At 43.1% G+C, this 12,506-nt stretch overlaps 1 protein-coding gene across 1 annotated transcript in view; it reads left to right on the top strand.

Annotated features, from left to right (window-relative positions):
* LOC124606254 (ATP-dependent translocase ABCB1-like) overlaps positions 1–12,506 on the top strand; it is a 129,751-nt gene that overhangs the window by 25,504 nt on the left and 91,741 nt on the right. The window lies entirely within an intron of this gene.

Raw genomic sequence — 12,506 nt, 5'->3', positions numbered from 1 at the left:
TTTACGTTTCTACTGGACCTCCTTCGATTCCTAAGGCAAATGCCAGGTTGAGTCCTTTGAAAAAGTACGACCGATTTCTTATTCAAGCTTGTCCTATATCTGTAATGACTTCGTCACCGGCACACATTAAAACCTGGCCGGCGCGTTCTCCAGATCTATCCTACATTGAAAACATATGGTCAAGTGTTGCAGAGAAACTAGCCAGTCACCATACACCAGCCACTGTCACTGACAAGCTCTGGCATGTATTTGAAGCCGTATGTGTCATCTGAGAAAATTTCGATTCGTTGCCTAGACAGGTTAGGGCCATTGTACTGCTAGAGAAAGCAACTTTGAGTACTACATTTCACGTTCTCTATATCACAAAATTACCCATCAGTTTAATGATGTCTTGTTCCAACTATGCTAAAATTTCGTCATTTACTGTGTTTCTTGGTGTAGGGCATTTTATGGCTAGCGGAGTATATAAGAGTGTTCAAATATATATGATCGTTTTCAATTTTGTAGGGCTTAAATGGAAAACGTCCTTCGGTGTTCCACTTCCAGGACATTATGCAGAAACTGAATGCTGCTAATTCGCATTGCATAATCTGTACAATTTTCTGTGAATTGTACTACTCTCATAGCATGAAATTTGTGGTTAAAATCATGCAGTCATTCAAAAGAAATTTTACGTAACAGCTAATGAACATTACACAGAAAACACCCCAGAAGCAACTGCTCAGTATCTCGTGCGTTGTAAGGCTGTCAGAGTCTGTTGCAACATGCTTTCAAGAAAGACGTAAAAAAGTGAACGAAGAACCTAAGAATTTTAAACCTGAATTGAAAATCTTTTCATTTTATAAAGATACGTGACCATTCAGATTTTCAAACCGCGAATAACACATATGACACATTACATGACCAAATAACTGCTGCACAAGTGCTATATGTAAATCTGAGAAACTAAATAATAAGCCCCAGACAACAAATTAGTCACCCATAGAGAAACCATTACGAGCACCATTTACGAGGCTTATTCGGAAAGTAAGTTCCGATTGGGCGCAGAATGGAAACCACTATGAAAATCCGATGGACCTTTGCACAGATGTGTTGGGCAGTGTCTTTAGTATGCCTGTCGATCACTTCATGTCGCTGTTTTCGGTTCAGAGCGCAAAGCGATCATATAGAAATGCCTAAAGCATCAGTGTCTCCCGCCAAGTATGTCGATCTGGTGACAGATTTCACGTGAAGCTACACAGCCCACATAACATAAATGTCATGCGTTTCTTTCTTCAAGACAATTTTCAGCCGCATTCTGCAGGGGCTGAATGCATGGTATTCGATGGAAAGTGTTTGATCACCCACAATACAGCCCTTAATTGGCTCCCTTCGTTATTCATCTCTGCTCACATGAACCGCTGGCTACGAAGGCAACATTTTCGCAAATACAACGAGAAGCAGACCAGCTTAGAGAATTGGCGGAAAGCACAGGCGGCTGCTTTCTGTTATAAGGCTACTGGAAACTTTGTACAACGTCACGAGAAATGTGTAAGTCGGAGCGGCGACTAGTTAGAGAGGTAAATGGAAGGTGTGGCGCCGGCCGCTGTGGCCGATCGGTTCTAGGCGCTGCTGTCCGGAACCGCGATGCTGCTACGTTCGCAGGTTCGAATCCTGCCTCGGGCATTGATGTGTGTGATGTCCTTTGGCTAGTTAGGTTTAAGAAGTTCTAAGTCTAGGGGACTGATGACCTCAGATGTTAAGTTCCATAGTGGTGAGAGCCATTTGAACCATTTTTGAAGGTGTGGCTAACTGTTGGGAATAACAAATTTTTTATTTTGACTGTGATTTTCACTTCGCGATCGATCGGACCTTACTTTCCGAATAGCCCTCGTAATACCCTGCAATTCCGGAATTGATAACAGTCTGGACTCGGTTAGGAAGTGAGTCAACAATGTTGTACAGGTACGTCGCATCCAAGTTACGACACTCGCAGAGAATTCGATAGGACAGTTCCACCCAATTGCGGGGATGCTGATGACAGCGTTTTACCCGCTGTTCCTACATGTCCCACAGATTTTATGTGGGGTTAAAGTCCGGTGATCCGGTTAGCAAAGGCCTCTTGCGAGGTGACCGACTACATGTTCAGTGCATCCGGTTCCCATTGTAATGTTCTCTCGCTAAAGGGGGGGAGGGGGGGGGGGGAATGGACCTTCGTTCATTGCAGGTGCAAATTCCTGTCGGCTTTGGAAGCGATTTTGATTCACACATCGCTAAAGTCGTCTCCGTTTCCTCTCAGTCAGGATCTTGTATCGAAAACATTTCAGACGTCGTGTTGCTTGGCCATGTGTGTCATACCACTGGTTGTAGACACATTGAACAGTCAGCCGCGAAACACCAACAAGTCCTGCAACTTCACGCACCGTTTGGGACGGCCACGGCTTCCCTGTTCACTAACTGTTCCACTGTCTACCCCATTATTTGCAGCCCGCTCCATTTCCCTATGTACAATTACCAAATTGCTACTTTGAACATTAGTTAATTCATTACTCTGAAGCGCTAACACACTGCTTTCGTCTTCACTGTCATTTCTCAGTTTACTTTGGAGCCTAGTGTTACGTTTTCCACACGCCGTAATTAGGCATATTTCACACGATAACAAGAAAGGCACAATTTGAAGAGCAAAAATAAGAAAACATATTAACATAGCACTGAAAATAATATCTACTTAATTGCAAGCGCAGCTGTGAAATACATGGTGCAAATCTACATGCATGCCACAACTGTTTTACTGTACAACAATGAAAAACTACAACTACAAAGGAAATTCTCTATATAATTATGCGCTAGCAGTAAACAGTAGCTACACTAATTACACAAACTACAAGAAAAAATCAGAAGATTCCAGTGAGGTATCCTTGGCTAAGGGTCGACATGTGAAACGTCCCCTTAGAAAGATTATAAATGACTGTGCTTAAACTGACACACAATATTTTTAGCACAAAGCAATCTGATTTTCAATAATCCCTACAAAAGAATGGTCCTGACTAACATTAACCTATACCTTCCACAAATCACTTACCTCACAAAAATCTTCGTTACTCGAACTACTGCAATACAGTGAGCGCCACTACTGCCAGCTAAATAAAAGATTCAAACTACTGAAGGCACTAACTACTGATAGGCATAGTTAGCAAATGAAAGATTTTGATAGAGAACAGAGAATGTATTTACCTTAATAGTGTTCAAAAGCCATAATATATATAGCTGTTCATGACATCCATTTTTACAAATGTACTGTTTCTGATGGACGCACGTCCAGATCATCCACTCTCAAAACTCTGCCACTTCTCTCCCCACATCCACCACTGCTGGCGGCTCACCTCCAACTGCGCAACGCTACGCGCTGTTAACAGCCCACTGCCCAACACTACAATAGCGAATATTACAACAATGCCACCCAGCCACAGACTGCACACAGCACAGCCAGTGATTTTCATACAGAGCGCTACGTAGCGTTACCAATATAAAAACGTAAACAGCCTACTTACAAGTTGACTGAACATCGTGAAGGTTATTGAGAGTCTATGTGGCTCAGGAATATGACACAAACTGTAAGACAGATTCTCCGGGTGGATATTCGCATTGATCTCTGTGTGGAATGATAGTACGTGAACAATGCCAAGGTATTTCACTGACACAACGTCTCCTCTCTACCACAGCCCACAGTGAAACCCTTGTTCCAATAGTACATCTTATAAATAGAATATTCAGTTTTGGAGTCATTTTTGAAAGATTAGGCCTATGCGCTGCAATCTCTATCGCGGAGCTCCTTCATATTAGTTCTTTCCTTTGCCTAAGCCATATGGCTACATTATCAATACATGCCATGAAGGTGAAGTTTGTATGTACAACGTGAATTCCGTGAAATTTCTTGCAGAATGGTACAGTAAATATTATCTCTAGAGCAAGGTGGAACAACACTTGCGTGAACTACTGTCTCCTTACCACAGCCTCCTATGTCAAGGGTCGTAATTTTATTCTTGAGGTTTACTTTTCTGGAACGGACAAGCATGCCTAATCCATGACGGTAGAAGAAGAAGTTTCATTTTCTCATTTGTGTCGAAGAAGTTTCATTTTCTCATTTGTGACGAAGACGTTTCATTTTGTCATTTGCGTCATTTAACTATACTGCACTTAACTGGTCACTTCATTAACTTTTGCTAGTGAATAAATTCAAATGCCTTTCTGAAACCTACCAAAAGCACGTGCCTCCACATTTTTTCTATGATTTGTCAGACCACAAACATACCATTGACCCTGGATCCGCTCTTACGGGACTACTTTGGTATGATCCGCTCTTACGGGACTACTTTGGTAGTCAGCAGCCTTCTCTTCCGCTATGCCCTCGGTGCAGTCCAGTCTATATTTGCACAGTATCAAATGTCACATATTTCGGAGAGCAATTCCACAACAGTTAGTACACTTCATTTTATCATTCTTCTTGCAAATGAGGAAGATGATGGCTATCTTCCTGTATTCTGGAATATGCACTACTATCCATACCTTGCCGATTAGATGGTGAGGACCCGTTTGGAACTTCCGTCAATCATCTTGAATTGCATCCACTCGGATCCCTAATTCACCTGCGCTTTTTTCTCTTCATACACTCCTGGAAATGGAAAAAAGAACACATTGACACCGGTGTGTCAGACCCACCATACTTGCTCCGGACACTGCGAGAGGGCGTGGCATACGGAGCTCCGTCGCAGTCTTTAACACTGGTAGCATGCCGCGACAGCGTGGACGTGAACCGTATGTGCAGTTGACGGACTTCGAGCGAGGGCGTATAGTGGGCATGCGGGAGGCCGGGTGGACGTACCGCCGAATTGCTCAACACGTGGGGCGTGAGGTCTCCACAGTACATCGATGTTGTCGCCAGTGGTCGGCGGAAGGTGCACGTGCCCGTCGACTTGGGACCGGACCGCAGCGACGCACGGATGCACGCCAAGACCGTAGGATCCTACGCAGTGCCGTAGGGGACCGCACCGCCACTTCCCAGCAAATTAGGGACACTGTTGCTCCTGGGGTATCGGCGAGGACCATTCGCAACCGTCTCCATGAAGCTGGGCTACGGTCCCGCACACCGTTAGGCCGTCTTCCGCTCACGCCCCAACATCGTGCAGCCCGCCTCCAGTGGTGTCGCGACAGGCGTGAATGGAGGGACGAATGGAGACGTGTCGTCTTCAGCGATGAGAGTCGCTTCTGCCTTAGTGCCAATGATGGTCGTATGCGTGTTTGGCGCCGTGCAGGTGAGCGCCACAATCAGGACTGCATACGACCGAGGCACGCAGGGCCAACACCCGGCATCATGGTGTGGGGAGCGATCTCCTACACTGGCCGTACACCACTGGTGATCGTCGAGGGGACACTGAATAGTGCACGGTACATCCAAACCGTCATCGAACCCATCGTTCTACCATTCCTAGACCGGAAAGGGAACTTGCTGTTCCAACAGGACAATGCACGTCCGCATGTATCCCGTGCCACCCAACGTGCTCTAGAAGGTGTAAGTCAACTACCCTGGCCAGCAAGATCTCCGGATCTGTCCCCCATTGAGCATGTTTGGGACTGGATGAAGCGTCGTCTCACGCGGTCTGCACGTCCAGCACGAACGCTGGTCCAACTGAGGCGCCAGGTGGAAATGGCATGGCAAGCCGTTCCACAGGACTACGTCCTGCATCTCTACGATCGTCTCCATGGGAGAATAGCAGCCTGCATTGCTGCGAAAGGTGGATATACACTGTACTAGTGCCGACATTGTGCATGCTCTGTTGCCTGTGTCTATGTGCCTGTGGTTCTGTCAGTGTGATCATGTGATGTATCTGACCCCAGGAATGTGTCAATAAAGTTTCCCCTTCCTGGGACAATGAATTCACGGTGTTCTTATTTCAATTTCCAGGAGTGTATTTCTTATTTTAAACTGTATACTCTCCACTGGTGAGGAAAGACAGTTTGTTTTGGATAGTGGAATTCATGCGAATGGTCTGGTTCATCACAGCTGAGAAGACTATTGAAATATTGTTTCCGCATCGCGACGGTTCTTTCAGTATTACCCGTGACGAGGTTCTGTCGATCTGGGGCGTGTTCTTAAACATATTATATCTGGTTATTTCTTTTCCCTCTCTTCTTCAACAACAACAGCTGAGAAGAAACGATTTATTGACACAAAGTCAGCACGGATTCAGTAAACATCGTTCTTGTGAAACACAACTAGCTCTTTATACTCGTGAAGTAATGAGTGCTATCGCAGGAGATGTCAAACTAATTCCATATTTTTAGATTTCCAGAAGTCTTTCGACAACGTTCCTCACAAGCGTCTTCCAGCCAAACTGCGTGCCTATGGGTTATCGCCTCAATTGTGCAACTGGATTCGTGATTTCCTGTTATAAAGGTCACAGTTCGTAGTAATAGACGGTAAGTCACAGAGTAAACCAGAAGTAATATCCGGCGTTCTCCAAGGAAATGTTATAGGCCCTCTATTGTTCCTGATCTATATTAACGACAAAGGAGACAATCTGAACAGCCCTCTTAGATTATTTGCAGATGATGCTGTCACTTACCGTCTTGTAAAGTCATCAGATGACCAAAACGAATTACAAAATGATTTAGATAAGATATCTGTACCGTGTGAAGTTATTCACATGAGTACTAAAAGAAATCCGCTAAATTTTGATTGCGCGATAAATCTCACAAATATGAAGGCTGTAGATTCATACTTAGGGATTACAATTACAAGTAACCTAAATTGGAACGATCACTTAGATAATTTATGGGTGGAGCAAATCAAAGACTGCGACTCACTGGCAGAACACTTAGAAGGTGCAATAGATCTACTAAAGAGACTGCTTACACCACACTTGTCCGCCCTATTCTGGAGTATTGCTGTGCGGTGTGAGATCCGCATCAGGTAGGATTGACGGATTACATCGAAAAAGTTCAAAGAAGGGCAGCTCGTTTTCTATTATCGCGAAATAGGGGAGATAGTGCCACAGATATGATACGTGAACTGGAGTGGCAATCATTAAGACAAAGGCGGTTTTCGTTGCGAATGAATCTTCTCATGAAATTTTAATCACCAGTTTTCCGAATACATTCTGCTGGCACCTACCTACATATGGAGAAATGATCATCACGATAAAATAAGAGAAATCATGGCTCGCACAGAAAAATTTAAGTGCTCGTTTTTCCCACGCACCGTTCGAGAGTGCAACGGTAGAGACAGCTTGAAGGTGGTTCACTGAACCGTCTGCCAGGCACTTAATTGTGAATAGCAGAGTAATCACATAAATGAACTCTCTGGAATTCTTCCTGTAGCCCCTCTGATGTTCACTTGAGTAGGTCTGCCTACTGCATCGAATAGTGTTTCGGGAAAATTCTATCGCATCAGATTTCCTAGGCCCTTACCATCTTTGTTAATACTTTTTTCTTATCTACACTCTGTCTCCTAATTACTGTATTCCAGTATCCCTAAATATGTTTTAAACGAATATAATTCATCGATGCATCACAGCTTCTCGACCAGCGGTTAGAAGCTGCTGGAGGATTTCAAATTCCATACATACCCTTCTATCACAAGTGAGTTTTGATGGCCTAAATTGTTAAACTGGTCTTCAGTTTTACTAGCTTATCACGCCAGTCGACGTGATAAGATATGAAATCGTACGATAACTAGACCATTCAATCCATATTCGTCCACGTATTAGGCCTTCTGGTATCAACTCTTGATTCACAACAAGTAAGAAGCAGCTTGACCTAAATGTATAGCAATAACTCTTTTTTAGAAATCGTTTGTCTTATACATCCTGCTAATTGAGGCAGCACACAATTTCCGATTGTACGGTTCGAGCTGACAGTGAAAAATGAACGGTAACCTTAATTTGCGTGCCACGCCGTTGGTCAAAGTCCGTAAATGTTAACTAAATTAATGTATCTCGTTTTGAAGAGAGATTTACTATTTCAAAATTTATCTGCATTCAATACACCTTAATTACATTCTATGTAGTCTCATTATTTACGTATATCGATAATTGCTACTGCTTATATCCTCAGTTTCCGCTGGCATTTAAATCTATATTTGTCGTTTCCTAAGGTTCTTCACTTTACTTTTCGTAATTCACGGGAGTAGGATACGCCACCGAATGCCACTTCCTCAAGATCGTGTATTTTATTATCACGACATTTAATATACAATGTGTCTCAGGAGAAATGTCAATATTCATAGAGATGATAGGAACGATCATTCGATGGGAGCTATGAGCACTTCCCCATCTTCGATACAGTGAAACAAATCCTTCTAATTCAAGCTTTTTGCTTTCAATGTTTTGAGATATATTGACAAGGACCAAAACAAGAAAAACAGTTCTGTGTGAACATGGGCTCCGCAGTGCATACTCTAAGAGCTACAATCCCTTGTTCGTCTTGGCTACAGTGAAACACATTTCTACTGAGAAAATGCTCGTAGTTCTTAAGGTATGCGTTTCAAAGCCCTTTTTTTACTAGACTTGGTTGCATCGAATAATCGTTTCCATCATATCCCTGATTATAGACCATACCTCCTGGGGCACCCTGTATGTCCTTAGGACAGCATATATGTCCTTACTCCATCGTTTTCAGATCTACGAAGTGCTACCCCACAGATGTTTCTAGGATTTAATACTAGGTTCTCGTCACTGTATAATAATAAACAGGTTTATTTTCATATATACTTCTTGCGTACCACACCAACTTTTCATCATTCCTTTAGTTGCACAAAGTATATTTCCATTCCTCCTTCTGTATCTACGCTCATATTCATGCTAGTAAGGTATTAATTGCTTTGATTTTGTTAATGTGTACCTTATTTTAAACTCTACCTCTGTGAATATTAATCCAATGAATACTCTAACAATAAATAAAAATTAACTAGTCGCAGCACCAGTCAGACAAAAACAGAGTTATTTCTATTTTACGCCTTTCAAACCTTTCTCCTGACAACAGGGCGGACTGTTGTAAAGGACATCTAACCTAATTTTGTACTCCAAGGATAACATCGGGTTGTTTGAGATCCAGCAAATTAAAGAGTCTCGGTTATTTTCAGAGAACTGTCACTAGAGGCAAAGAATGCGGCAGAGGGAATCCCAACTGGGACTCTGTGGGTGGTGACGTCGGTGCAGGCATTTTCCAGATAACCAAGGGAAACATCCCGAAAATCTCGGTCGGAACCGGCGGACTGCGAGTATTTTAATATATTTCTGAGACAATATGGCAGTGTGGGTCCGCTCTGATGCAAAATATTTTCCGGTTATAAGTCCCTAAACTACTTCCGTTGAAATCAGTGGTTTTCTTAGTTCTATGAGTGGTGTTCAATAAGTAATGCAACACACTTTTTTCTGAAAGTAGGTTGTTTTTATTCATGAATCCTGTACACCTTAGTATCACCAGCTCTTTTGGCTACAAAATCCTACTTTTCAATATAATATACGTTCAACGCGGCAGCATTACGCCATCTTACTGGAAGGGCTATATGCCCGCATGGTAAAACTCTACTGGTAGACGAAAGAACCAAGTCGTGGTCGATCAGTAAGCTCCCCACCATCCACACACTGCTTCCCACGAAGTGCGTCCTTCATTGGACCAAGCAGATGGAAGGAAGTCTTCTATTAGGCGGCGAGGAACATGGCGGGCATACACCTTTGGGTACCCCAACTGATGGGCGAGTGAGTCGGCACTACCAGCAGAGACGTCAAATTGAGCTGCGAGGTGTTTGATTGTGATCCGTCGATCACCTCGGCTGAGGGTGTCCGCACGATCCAACATTGCAGGAGTCTCAAGTGTGTGCGGCCGACCAGCGTGCAGGAGATCGGACAGGTCTGGGCGACCCTGTTGCGATGATGAGAGACGCCTCGCCCAAATATTCACCGTGCTTTTATTCACTGCGAAGTCTCCTTACACGTTCCACAAGCGCCTATGAATATCTGCGATGCTCCTGTTTTCCGCCTTAAGAAACTCTGCTCGGAACGCACATCCGTTACACATGCCATTTCGATGGGTACGTATAGCCTGCCACCTATCGGAACTTCATGAAACTATAGGGGCTGAAGTGAGAATGTTTTACGATATACCACAACCAATTCCACATTTGTTCAACCGAAAAATGTGCGTTGCATTGCTTTTTGAAAGTCCCTTTTAAAATATTAAAATAACACCAATGAAGTTAAATTTATACGTACTTGGAAAAATAAAAGAAGAGGTCCAGTAACAAAGATTCCGGAACAATGTTATGTATTCTCTCAGACAATAAAAAAATTTAAAAAGCTGGCCGCTGTGGCCGACCGGTTCTAGGCGCTTCAGTCCGGAACCACGCTGCTGCTACAGTCGCAGGTTCGGATCCTGCCTCGGGCATGGATGTGTGTGATGTCTTTAGGTTAGTTAGGTTTAGGTAGTTCTAAGTCTAGGGGACTGATGACCTCAGATGTTGAGTCCCATAGTGCATTTTTGAAAAGTAAATTTTGTGTGTGTGTGTGTGTGTGCGTGTGTGTGTGTGTGTGTGTGTGTGTGTGAAGTGTGAAGTCAAATAGTTTGTGCGCTGTGTGTATTCATAATCATAGCACCAACAGCTGCGAACAGATATCCCTGTAGAGCTATTTGAATATCTTGTTTAGTCCACTATTCATGCAACGCAGTACAGCACCTGTTTATAGGATGTTGTTGTTGTTGTGGTCTTCAGTCCTGACTCTGGTTTGATGCAGCTCTCCATGCTACTCTATCCTGTGCAAGCTTCTTCATCTCCCAGCACTTACTGCAACCTACATCCTTCTGAATCTGCTTAGTGTATTCATCTCTCGGTCTCCCTCTACGATTTTTACTCTCCACGCTACCCTCCAATGCTAGATTGGTGATCCCTTGGTGAGCCATCGCTAAAATGATGAGTATTTTGGGGGATAGTACTCCACACTACTTTCACCATTTGCAGCGGATGATTCATGGATGCCACTGATAAGATAGCTCAGACCAAATGCTGGCCATTACGTCCCCAAGAGCTGTCTGAACTGCTAATGCGAGAAGTGTGTATACGGGATCGCCCTGCTGGGAAACCATTATCTGTCTAACATCCGAACAGCAACGGAATGAGCAAACCGGCTTCCTGGGTGTATAGCGCACTGTTGAGGGTTTCACATCGAAAAAAGGATCTATTTCATCTCCGCTGCTTTCATCGTCACTTACATCCTGACATCACGCACACAAATTATAATATGACGCAGCTTGATAAATTTCTCTCTAATTTGAACGTAGGGTAAATATGTAAATCGTTGCCGCATTGTCTTTGTGTGTCAAAACACGCGGTGGTAGGATTATCTCTGTTGGGGTACTCCCACCGTAACTTCTCAAATAAACACCTGGTAGGTCGGGTATCCGTTTCCAGAGGTCGGCAACGTCAACATCACGCACTATGGACAGTCGATGAATGCTGCGGACGGGCAGATATAGTGCAGAGCTAATGAATATATTCTGTACCATTTGTTGTTTGCAGTTGTTTTTACCGTCTTTTGTTCTCCATTTAAATTTTTGAGAAACTGTTCAATCGAATGAGCAAGCGTTTTACGTTGGTCAACTTGTGAGTGATGAGCCCACATCGTATAAGAGGAAAAATCGCTGTGCACCTCCACTTTATATGTCACTCACTAGCTTAGCACCGGCTGCTTCGCTCGCGTAGGCTATATGGCCTGCACAGATTTTTTTGGTTTGTTTATTCGAATTTTTATGTCGTTCACAAATTTCAACACTTTCTAAGCTTTTCAACCTAATTAAGGCCATGACCAAAAGGCGATTCTGGTAGCTGGAGTCCGAAGTTTTTGTTAATCATGCCTTTTGCGTTCTTGTGGATATATTCACATGGCAACTTTTATCCCCCAAGAAACATTATTTATGTCTAACCGAGAAGTAAAACATCAGTTTTGCGTAAATTTAGCTTTAAATTTTTTTAATATAAGGAAATATTTTACTAAAAATTTTCATTCCTTGTTGCACTCTATTACGGGATGAATTTCCAGAAAAACTACAACACGTAGTTTTTTAATTTCTAAGCGAAAAGTCAGAAACCAATTGGCATAAATATAGGCGCAAAAATCCCTTAATAGTTCATTAGAAATTATTTATTTTCAAAAAACTTTCACCACAACTTTACCTCCTTAGAGACTGAATTTCCAAAATGCTGAAACAAGTATTTTTTATTTTCTGCCTGAAAAACCAAATACAAGTTCTCGTAGTTCTAGCTTCAAATTTCACGTAACAGAGATACACTTTCAAAAAGCCTTTCATCCCCTATTTCATCCCGTTAGGATTGGAATTTTGGACAATCGCTTCTGAAACGATGCCACAACATAAGATCCACACCCTCTCCAAACTTCAAGCTTCCCTCCTCATCGGTTTGTGCTGGGCGATGATGAGTCAATAAATCACTGTGGCCCTGTTTCACCCCCTTAGGT

Source organism: Schistocerca americana, chromosome 3 (assembly GCF_021461395.2).
Source record: "Schistocerca americana isolate TAMUIC-IGC-003095 chromosome 3, iqSchAmer2.1, whole genome shotgun sequence".
Classification (NCBI taxonomy): domain Eukaryota; kingdom Metazoa; phylum Arthropoda; class Insecta; order Orthoptera; family Acrididae; genus Schistocerca; species Schistocerca americana.
The sequence above is the reverse complement of the archived record's forward strand: the minus strand, read 5'-3'. Positions and strand labels throughout refer to the sequence as shown.